The 10903-nt window shown below is 37.7% G+C and overlaps 1 pseudogene; it reads left to right on the top strand.

Moving 5' to 3' along the window:
- Nucleotides 1–2626: 2626 nt before the first annotated feature.
- On the top strand, nt 2627–3827 carry LOC120864120 (annotated as a pseudogene).
- Nucleotides 3828–10903: the final 7076 nt, after the last annotated feature.

Genomic DNA, 10903 nt, shown 5'->3' with positions numbered 1-10903 from the left:
GATTTACAACTGATATTCATAGCAGCATTGTTCACAAAAGCCAAGATATGGAAATTACCTAAGGTTCCATGGATGGATGAATGGAAAAGAGGTTATGGTGAATGTACACAATGAAATAACACTTAGCCATAAAAAATGACACACAGAGGAAATCCTCTGGCTTATGGCAGCATGAATGAAACATGGAAGCATTATACTAACTGAAAGATGTAAAAAAAAAATCAAATACTATATGATCTCACTTATATGGTGAATTTTAAATAAACAAAAACAACAGAAAACTCATAGGAAAATCAGACTTGTATCTATCAGAAGCAGAGGCTTAAGAAAATAGAAAAAAAGTTATCAAGAGACAAAAACTTCCAGATATAAGTACTAGATGTAGATGCAATGTAAAAACTGATAAGTATAGCTAATGTTGGGCTTCACTGATGGGTCAGTGGTAAAGAATCCACCTGCCAATGTTGGAGATGTGGGTTTGCACCCTGGGTCAGGAAGATCCCCTGAAGGAGGAAATGGCAACCCACTCCAGTATTCTTGCCTGGTAAATCCCATGGACAGAGGGGTTTGGTGGGCTATTGTCCATGGGGTCACAAAAGAGTTGGACACGACTTAGCAACTAAACAACAACTTAACTAACATTGCTGTACAATATATAAGAAAATTGTTTAGAGAGTAAATATAAGAATTCTAATCACTAGGAGCAGCTTACCTCATGGCTGAGATAGTAAAGAATCTGCCTGCCAGTGCAGGAGACCCCAGTTCCTTCCTGAGGTGAGAAATTTTTAATTTTCTTTTTTATTTTATTTCTTAGTTTATTTTTATTGTATCTATATGAGAAGATGGATGTTAGCTTAACTCACTGTGGTGATCATTTCAAAATATATGCAAATTATTCCAATATATATGCTATATTCCAAGAACTTACACAGTGGTGTATATCAATTATTTTTTAAATGAAACTGGAAAATTAACAGCTGACTTTTGTCTTGCTCCTATTCAAAGAAGAGAAGCTTTTCTTCATTGAATATAATGTTAGCTCTGTGCTTGTGATGAATGAATGAAGTTGCTCAGTCGTGTCCGACCCTTTGCGACCCCATAGACTGTAGCCTACCAGGCTCCTCTGTCCATGGGATTTTCCAGGCAATAGTGCTGAAGTGGATTGCCATTTCCTTCTCCAGGGGATCTTCCCAACCCAGGGCTCGAACCCAGGTCTCCTGCATTGTAGACAGAAGCTTTACCGTTATGTTGAGCTCTGTTCCTGCTTTATCCAATTTGTTGAGAGGTTTTTTCTTTTTTAGTTTTTTTAAAATATAAATTTATTTATTTTAATTGGAGGTTAATTACTTTACAATATTGTATTGGTTTTGCCATACATCAACATGAATCTGCCACAGGTATACACGTGTTCATGCTGGACTTTGTCAAGAGGTTTTTCTGCATCTGTTGAAAAGATTATACAAGTTTTATCCTCCATTTTGTTAAGGTATTATATCACATTGATTGATCACAGACATTGAACCATTCTTGCATGCCTGGAATAAGTTCACTTGATCAGGATACATGATCCTTTTTATGCATTATTTAGTTTTGCTAGTGTTTTGTTGAGAATGTTTGCACTGGAGATATTGGTCTGTAATTTTCTTTGCTTGTAGAGTCCTTGTCTGATTTTGGTATAAGGGTAATGCTGCCTTTATAAAATGAGTTTGGAAGAGTCTCTTCCCCTTCTAGTTTTCAAATACTTTCTGAAGATTGATATTAATTCCTTTTTGAATGTGTGGTAGAATTCACCAGTGAAGGCATCTCATCCAAGATATCTGTTTGTTGGGAGGTTATTTATTATTGATTCAATCTCTTTACTAGTGATTTGCTTCTTCACATTTTGTTTTATAATGATTTAGTCTTGGGAGGTTGTATTTTTCTAGAAATTTTTCCATTTTTTTCTAGATTATCCAACTTGACATATGATTGCTCACAAAAGTCTCTCATCATCCTTTACATTTCTCTAGTATCAGTTGTAAAATCTCCTCTTTCATTTCTGAATTTATTTATCTGAGTTCTGGACATTCTCTCTGCCAGGCACACACTTCCACACACAGTCTTTCATTTCCCTTCTCTTACATGAAGTCACTGCTCACATGTCACCTTGTTTTCAGGTCTTGCCTAAATACCCATGACAGTGAATGCACTATTCACTGTCTCCTTTATAGCTGCTTTAGATTTCTTTATACCACTTGTTGCCATCTGTAAGTATTGTATAATGTTATTAATGGCTTACATATTTTTCTCCGTCATTGAACTGTAGGCACTTTTGCTCTTCAGGACCTTTGAAGAAATTGCCTAGATAGTAACTATTAATGAATCATGGTCAGACCTCAATTTACATTCCTGAAATCATGAAGAACTTTTCACTATAGAATTTTTCACTATAGAATACATGACTTCTTGGGGGGAAGTTGATTGGAACAAAAATTTCAAGTCACAGGTGGCACAGGGAAAACACTAAATCAGATCTGCACCCAGAATATTAAAATTAGTTTCTTGATGACCAAGTGTAAAGACAATTTTAATTACATATTTCATTCAAGTTTGTGTGAATATTCGTAATATCATCTTTTTTTTTCCTAGCAGTTACTTCAAACACATGGAACCAGGCAATGATACACAAATTTCAGAATTTATTCTCCTGGGATTGTCAGAGGAACCAGAGCTACAGCCCCTCATATTTGGACTTTTCCTCTCCATGTACCTGATCACTGTGTTTGGAAACCTGCTCATCATCCTGGCTGTCAGCTCAGACCCCCACCTCCACACCCCCATGTACTTCTTCCTCTCCAACCTGTCCTTTGTAGACATCTGTTTCATCTCTACCACTGTCCCAAAGATGCTGTGGAACATCCAGACCCAGAGCAAAGTTATAACCTATGAAGGCTGCAACACACAAATTTATTTTTTCCTACTCTCTGCAGTTTTGGACATCTTCCTCCTCACAGTGATGGCCTATGACCGCTTTGTGGCCATCTGTCACCCCCTGCACTACACAATCATCATGAATCCCCGGCTCTGTGGACTATGGTTCTGGTGTCTTGGATCATGTGTATTCTGAATTCCTTGTTACAAAGCTTAATGGTGTTGCAGCTTTCCTTTTGCACTAATGTGGAAATCCCCCACTTTTTTTGTGACCTCAGTCAGATGACCCAACTTGCCTGTTCTGACAACTTTCTTAATTACATGGTGATTTATTTTACAGCTGTCCTTCTAGGTAGTGGTGCCCTGATTGGTATCCTTTACTCTTACTCAAAGATTGTTTCCTCCATACATAGAGTCACATCAACTCAAGGGAAGTATAAAGCATTTTCCACCTGTGCATCTCACCTCTCGGTTGTCTCCTTATTTTTTTCTACAAGCCTAGGGGTGTACTTTAGCTCTGCTGCTACCCAGAGCTCACACTCAAGTGCAATAGCCTCGGTGATGTACACTGTGGTCACACCCATGCTGAATCCTTTCATCTACAGTCTGAGAAATAAAGACATAAAGGGGGCTCTGAAAAGACTCTTTGTGATGCTGAGTCCAAAAAGGCAAATAATTCTGGGTCTGGAGAAATGCCCATCATTGTGGGGCTCAATGTCTCAGAGTCAGTTGTTGTGATTCTTTAATCAGACTGTGGAAGTGAAAGTTGCTCTTTTATTTATTTCCTGAATTTTTATTTTTTCTACTATCTGGTACAATGGAATTACCTCATTTATTAATGAAGATATGCAATGGCTTTCTTCTCTTTTTTTTTCTCAAGTTTCCTTACTTTTTTCTCAAACTTTGATATGAAACAGTTGAAAAATCCTATGTATTGCTAGGAACTGCCTTAATTTACTAAGAATCAGTTCAGTTCAATCTCTTTGGGACCCCATGGACTGCAGCACACCAGGCTTCCCTGGCCATCACCAACTCCCAGACTTTGCTCAAATTAATGTTCATTGAGTCGGTGATGCCATCCAACCATCTCATTCTCTTTTGCCCCTTCTCCTCCTGCTTTCAGTCTTTCCCAGCATCAGAGTCTTTTCCAGTGAATCAGTTCTTTGCATCAGCTGGCCAAAGAATTGGAATTTCAGCTTCAGCCTCAGTCTTTCCAATGAGTATTCAGGACTGATTTCCTTTAGAATTATCTGAGTTGATCTCCTTGCAGTCCAAGTGACCCTCAAGAGTCTTCTCCACACCAGAATCCAAAAGCATCAATTCTTCAGTGCTCAGCTTTCCTTATGGTCCAACTCTCACATCTATACATAACTAGTAGAAAACCACAGATCTGATTAGACAGGCCTTTGTCAGCAAAGTAATGTCTCAGCTTTTTAATATGCTGTCTGGGTTGGTCATACCTTTTCTTCCAAGGAGCAAGCATCTTTTAATTTCACGGCTGCAGTCACCATTTGCAGTGACTTTGGAGCTTTCCAGAATAAAATCTCTCACTGTTTCATTGTTTCCCCATCTATTTGCCATGAAGTGATTGGACAAGATGTCATGATCTTAGTTTTTTGAATGTTGAGTTTTAAGCCAGATTTTTCACTCTCTTCTTTCATTTTCATCAAGAGGCTCTTTAGCTTCTCTACACTTTATAAGGGTGATGTCATCTGCATATCTGAGGTTATTGTTATTTCTCCCAGCAATTGTGATTCCAGCTTGTGCTTCATCCACCTGGCATTTTGCATGATGTACTTTGTATATAAGTTAAATAAGCAGGTGACAATATAAAGCTGTGATGTACTATTTTCCCACTTTAGAACCAGTCTTGTTCCATGCCCAGTTCTAATTGTTGCTTCCTGACCTGCATGCAGACTTCTCAGGAAGCAGGTAAGGTCATCTGGTATTCCCATAATGTTCGTCGCAGCACTGTTTATAATAGCCAGGACATGGAAGCAACCTAGATGTCCATCAGCAGATGAATGGAGAAGAAAGCTGTGGTACATACTCAATGGAGTATTACTCAGCCATTAAAAAGAATACATTTGAATCAGTTCTAATGAGGTGGATGAAATTGGAGCCTATTATACAGAGTGAAGTAAGCCAGAAAGAAAAACACCAATACAGTATACTAACACATATATATGGAATTTAGAAAGATGGTAATGATAACCCTGTATACGAGACAGCAAAAGAGACACAGAAGTATAGAACAGTCTTTTGGACTCTGTGGGAGAGGGAGAGGGTGGGATGATTTGGGAGAATGGCATTGAAACATGTATGATATCATGTAAGAAACTAATTGCCAGTCTAGGTTTGATGCAGGATACAGGATGCTTGGGGCTGGTGCACTGGGACGACCCAGAGAGATGGTATGGGGAGGGAGGTGGGGGGGGGGTTCAGGATTGGGAACACATGTACACCCGTGGTGGATTCATGGTGATGTATGGCAAAACCAATACAATATTGTAAAGTAAAAATAAAATAAAATCTGAACAAAAAACTACATCCAAATGTTACAATAGAATTAAAAAAAATTTTTTCCACACTTTGTTGTGATCCACACAGCCAAAGGCGCTGGTGTAGTCAATAAAGCAGAAGGAAATGTTTTTTGGAACTCTCTTGCTTTTTCAATGATCCAGCAGATGTTGGCAATTTGATCTCTGGTTCCTCTGGCTTTTCTCAATCCAGCTTGAACATCTGGAATTTCACAATTCACATACTGTTGAAGCCTGGCTTGGAGAATTTTGAGTATTACTTTGCTAGCATGTGAGATGAGCACAATTGTGTGGTTTGAGCATTCTTTGGCATTGCCTTTCTTTAGGACTTGAGTGAAAACTGAGCTTTTCCAGTCCCGTGGCCACTGTTGCATTTTCTAAATTTGCTGGCATATTGAGTGCAGCACTTTCACAGCATCATCTTTTAGGATTTGAAATAGCTCACCTGGAATTCCAGCACCTCCACTAGCTTTGTTAAAGCCCATTTGACTTCACATTCCAGGATGTCTGGCTCTAGGTGAGTGATCAAACCATCATGGTTATCTTGGTCATTAGGATTTTTTTTGTATAGTTCTTCTGTGTATTCTTGCCACCTCTTCTTAATATCTTCTGCTTCTTTTAGGTCCATACTGTTTCTGTCCTTTATTAAGAACCATTTCTTCTCAAACAACAAATGTCATCCTAGGTTACTGTGTCACTTGTTTTACTAAAAGAATCATCCCTTGGAAAAAACTAAATTTGGAAGCTAAGCCATGTTTATAATATTATAGAAGAGGAAAAACCCGAGTACAGTTTTTCACTTCTATGTCCATCATCCCTTTTTATATCATTCCTGAGCTGGTGTTCTTGATGGTGTAGACCTTTATATAATTATGTGTTTTATAACAGTCCATTGGGTTTTATTCTCATAATTAGGATTTTGTTCTCTTGTCCACATTGGCTACCAACGTCACTGGCAAAACTGATTATCACATGCATATTTGCCCTTATAGTCTACACAGAAGCAGTGACTGAAATGAAAGTTGCTCAGTCTTGTCTGATTCTTTGCATAGTCCATGGGATTTTCCAAGCCAGAATACTGGAGTAGGTAGCCTTTCCCTTCTCCAGAGGATCTTCCCAACCCAGGGATCAAACCCAGATATCCCACATTGCAGGCAGATTCTTTACCACCTAAGCCACAAGGAATTGACTTAGTATGACCTTCAAGTCAGAGATGATATTAACTATAATAATATAAACTTTATACTTTATAATATTATGCATGGCATTCATTTTCAGTCTGTACATATACCCATTAAAGTAATGAATACCTCCTTACCCATAGGTAGAGACAGTAAGGAATAGAGGTATTAGCATAATATATAGGTGGTGCTAGTAGTAAAGAACCTGCCTGCCAGTGCAGGAGACAGAAGAGACCTGGGTTTGATCACTGCATCAGGAAGATCCCCTGGAGGAGGGCATGGCAACCCACTCCAGTATTCTTCTTTTTTTTCTTTTTTAAATATAAATGTATTTATTTTAATTGGAGGTTAATTACTTTACAATATTGTATTGGTTTTGCCATACATCAACATGAATCCGCCACAGGTATACACATGTTCCCAGTATTCTTGACTCCAGAATCCCCATGGACAGAGGAGCCTGGTGGCAACAATCCATAGGGTTGCAAAAAATCAGACACTACTGAAGTGACTTACCACACATGCACAGATAGGAAGCATAGTCTACTAAGAAGGGAGTATACAAGAATTTCATAGACTAATAAACAGGCAGCTCCTCTCCTAGACTATATGCTGGGAATCAAAAAGAGACATTCACAATATCCAACAATACACATTTTTGAATGAAATTTACACACTGCAAATGAAAATAAATGTTTCAGGGTCTATATTTCAGATTCAGTTATAATTTTCTGTCTAGATAATTAATTAAAGATTAAAATATGTTTTAAATGAGTCTGGCTAAAGGCTTGTCAATTTTGTTTATCTTCTTAAGAGCAAGCTTTTAGTTTTATTAATCTTCACTATTGTTTGTTTCATTTCTTTTTCATTTTATTCCTGCTTGGATATAAAATGGAATGCATTTGAGTCAGTGATGAGGTGGATGAACCTAGAACCTATTATACAGAATGAAGTGAGTCAGAAAGAGAAAGAGAAATATCGTATTCTAACTGAATATAGACTATAAGGAATATACAAAAATGATACTGAAGAATTTATTTACAAGGCAGCAGTGGAGAAAAAGACGTAGAGAATAGACTTATAGACATGGGGAGAGGGGAGAAGAGGGTGAGATGAATGGAAAGAGTAACATGAAACTTACACTATCATATGTAAAATAGATAGCCAACGAGAATTTGCTGTATAGCTCAGGAAACTCAAACAGGGGCTCTGTATCAACCTAGATGGGTGGGATGGGGAGGGAGATAAGAGGGCAGTTCAAAAGGGAGGGGATATATGTATACCCATCGCTGATTCATGTTGAGGTTTGACAACAACAAAATTCTGTAAAGCAAGTATCCTTCAATAAAAAAAAAATTAAAAACATGCTTTTAAATTATAAAAGAAAAACTTTTAAGTAGTGTGGAATATTGGTTTCATTGCAAAGGGTAATTTATTCATTAAGGTGAAAGACTGATGAAATTCTTTTTTATTTTCTTATTGAATTATCTTACTATTCCTGCTTGAAAACTTGCAGCAATGCCTACAACTATGATTTTTCCCATTGTTCTAAATTTAAAAATCTCATTCATTCTAAATATTGCCATAAAAGGAGCAGTGAACAAGTGATAGCATCCACTGTATAGCTCCCATATGATGTGATAGAATTTCCTCAATTTTCATGATCAAAACTGACTCATGAAAGAACTTGAATTTCTGCCTACTCATAAGGTTCAGAGTCAACAGTTTTTGTGTACAAATCTGTATGTGCTTGCAAGTTCTCCTTGGAACATCAATGAAGTCACTTTTTAACACAGTTCTGTGAGCAGTCAGGATAGCCAAGTGGTCTAAAACACCAGACTTTAGCTAACACACTTCTGTGAAAAAAAAAAAAGAAAGAAAGAAAGAAAGAAACTTGAGTAACAAAGTAATCAGAAATGCTGTCCCCATATGTCAGAATATGATCAAACAGGGAAAATAATCCAAGAAAGAGTGAATTATGTATATGTATAACTGACTCACCTTGTTGTACACCCAAAGCGAACACAACCTTGTAAATCATCTATACCTCAATATTTTTTGGAAGAAGCAGTAGATTATTATTGCCCACATCATTCACTTTGATTATTGCAATATTAGTGGGTTGCATTATCAACCACCCTAAAATAAAATGTAAAACATAATGTGCGTGCCTGTGTGCTAGGTCACTTCAGTCGTGTCCAATCTGTGAGACCTCATAGACTGTAGCCTACCAGGCTCTTCTGTTCATGGAATTCTCCAGGCAAAAATACTGAAGTGGCTTGCCCCACTCCAGGGGAATCTTCCCAACCCAGGGACTGAATCCATGTCTCTGTGTCTCCTACTTGGTAGCTGGGTTCTTTACCACTAGTGCCACCTGGGAAGCCCAAAACATAATGTATTTCTTTTCAGAGACATGGTATGGTTTGAAATTATTCCAAGCTGTTAGGTTCCTCATGATGCCAGATCCTGGCATCAACAACATCTAGGAGTTTGTTACAAATGCAGAATCTCTGAGCCACCCTAGTTCTCCCAAATTAGAATTTCTATTTAAAGAAGATCCCCTAGTGATTCATACACATTTTGAAATTGGGAAAGTTCTGGTCAAAAACACCATGAAGCCAAAATCAGAGCATCCATGATTTTATAGGAAAGAAACACATCTCTTTCCCAAGTTGAAGAGGGGAACAATAATTTTCTACAGACACTGAGAGGCATTCCCTGTCACAAGGCAGTACTTTGGAGGTCCATGGGACCTAGACAACACAGGTTATCAGTCTCAGATTTGGTGAAAATATTAACTCAAGTGTGGAAGAAGGTATAAGCAGATGAGACCTTTGGAAGGGAGAAGAGTTCATGGAAATGGAGAAATAAAGACTGAATTCACCTGACTGGACTCTAATCTGGTCTCTAGGATACAAAGACTCAATAGGAATCATTTTTCTTTGTATTCAGACAGGGAAATATGAGCTTAGAAGTTGGGGTAACAGTAAAAACAGTACCTAAGGAACAGTCTAGGGAGCTGTAACTATCTCCTCTATGTCCCTCAGTGTGTGCATCCCAGGTGCCGGACATGACTCGGATGGTGCCTTTGGAATCCTTACCGTAGCTTAGGAACCAAAGTTGTACTCCTTCCTTCTGGCCTAATCTGGGAGCAGAGCTTCTGTCTCCATCATCAACCCTCTAGGGAGTAATTCAGACTTCCACACAGAAAATTTCCTCTTAGAGCCAGGTAAGTCTGAGAGTTCAGTACATGAAGAAAAGTTCAGAGGAAAATGAACCTGAGAACTTTTACCTAAGGTCATTGAGAGTCAGAACACCCTAGCCCAGAATCAAGAGACTGTCATGTTTCTATGATAGGCTGACTAATTAGTCTATAATTAATTTATTTAATATGTTGAAAAGAGAAGTGTCTTTTGACCTCAGAAATACAAGGATCATTCAGCTAATTGATGGGAAAGGAAATTCAGATTAATGAGAATGAAGAAAGAAAAAGAGGCATAAAGTAGTCCCACTAAAATTAGAACATAGCTGAAGAGATTTACAGTTAAGAGACCTAGTAAGCTAGAATATTAGGTTTGGAGGCTTATGCAGAGAACTGAAGCCATTGTTTTAACATTTAAGATGGGTTGTATTTGAGCAAATTTGTGTGTTTTTTAGAAAGACTCATTTTTTGATTGGGTTATTGTTTTATGATATTGAGTTACACAGCTATTTGTAAATTTTAGAGATGAACGCTTTGTTGGTGGCATCTTTACCAAATATTTTCATGTTTGTGTATGTATCACATGCACACATTTTCATGTTTGAGAATGTTTATTAGAAACCCTCAAACTAAGGGAGGTGGATAATAGCTTGCAACATCAATTCCCAAGACAAAGAATTCACCGATACCCTCATGTTGGATATTCATACAAAAAACAAATTGTACTTAATAAGAAAAAGGGTTAAGCTAACAGGCTTTACTTTACAACTATTTCATTATCTAGAGGTAGGGAAGCAACAGTGACTTTTCAAACAGAGAAGAAACAAAACTCAGCCACATCTCATCAACAGTGATAACCATTAATCTATTAACAGAAAGGAACTATTCTAAGATTTTTACACACATTGAGTAAATCTGTCAAGCATCTCTGGACAGTGGATACTACTCCCCTTACTACTTAAAAGAGAATATTAGCATTTACAGTGTTTCAGTTGGCTCCCCATGCTAAACAACTATGAATAATATGTGTTAGATCTAAGATTCAAAGCTTAAGTTTTCTGACGCCCAAA

Source organism: Oryx dammah, unplaced genomic scaffold (assembly GCF_014754425.2).
Source record: "Oryx dammah isolate SB20612 unplaced genomic scaffold, SCBI_Odam_1.1 HiC_scaffold_5, whole genome shotgun sequence".
NCBI lineage: Eukaryota > Metazoa > Chordata > Mammalia > Artiodactyla > Bovidae > Oryx > Oryx dammah.
This window is presented reverse-complemented; position numbering and strand designations above follow the sequence as displayed.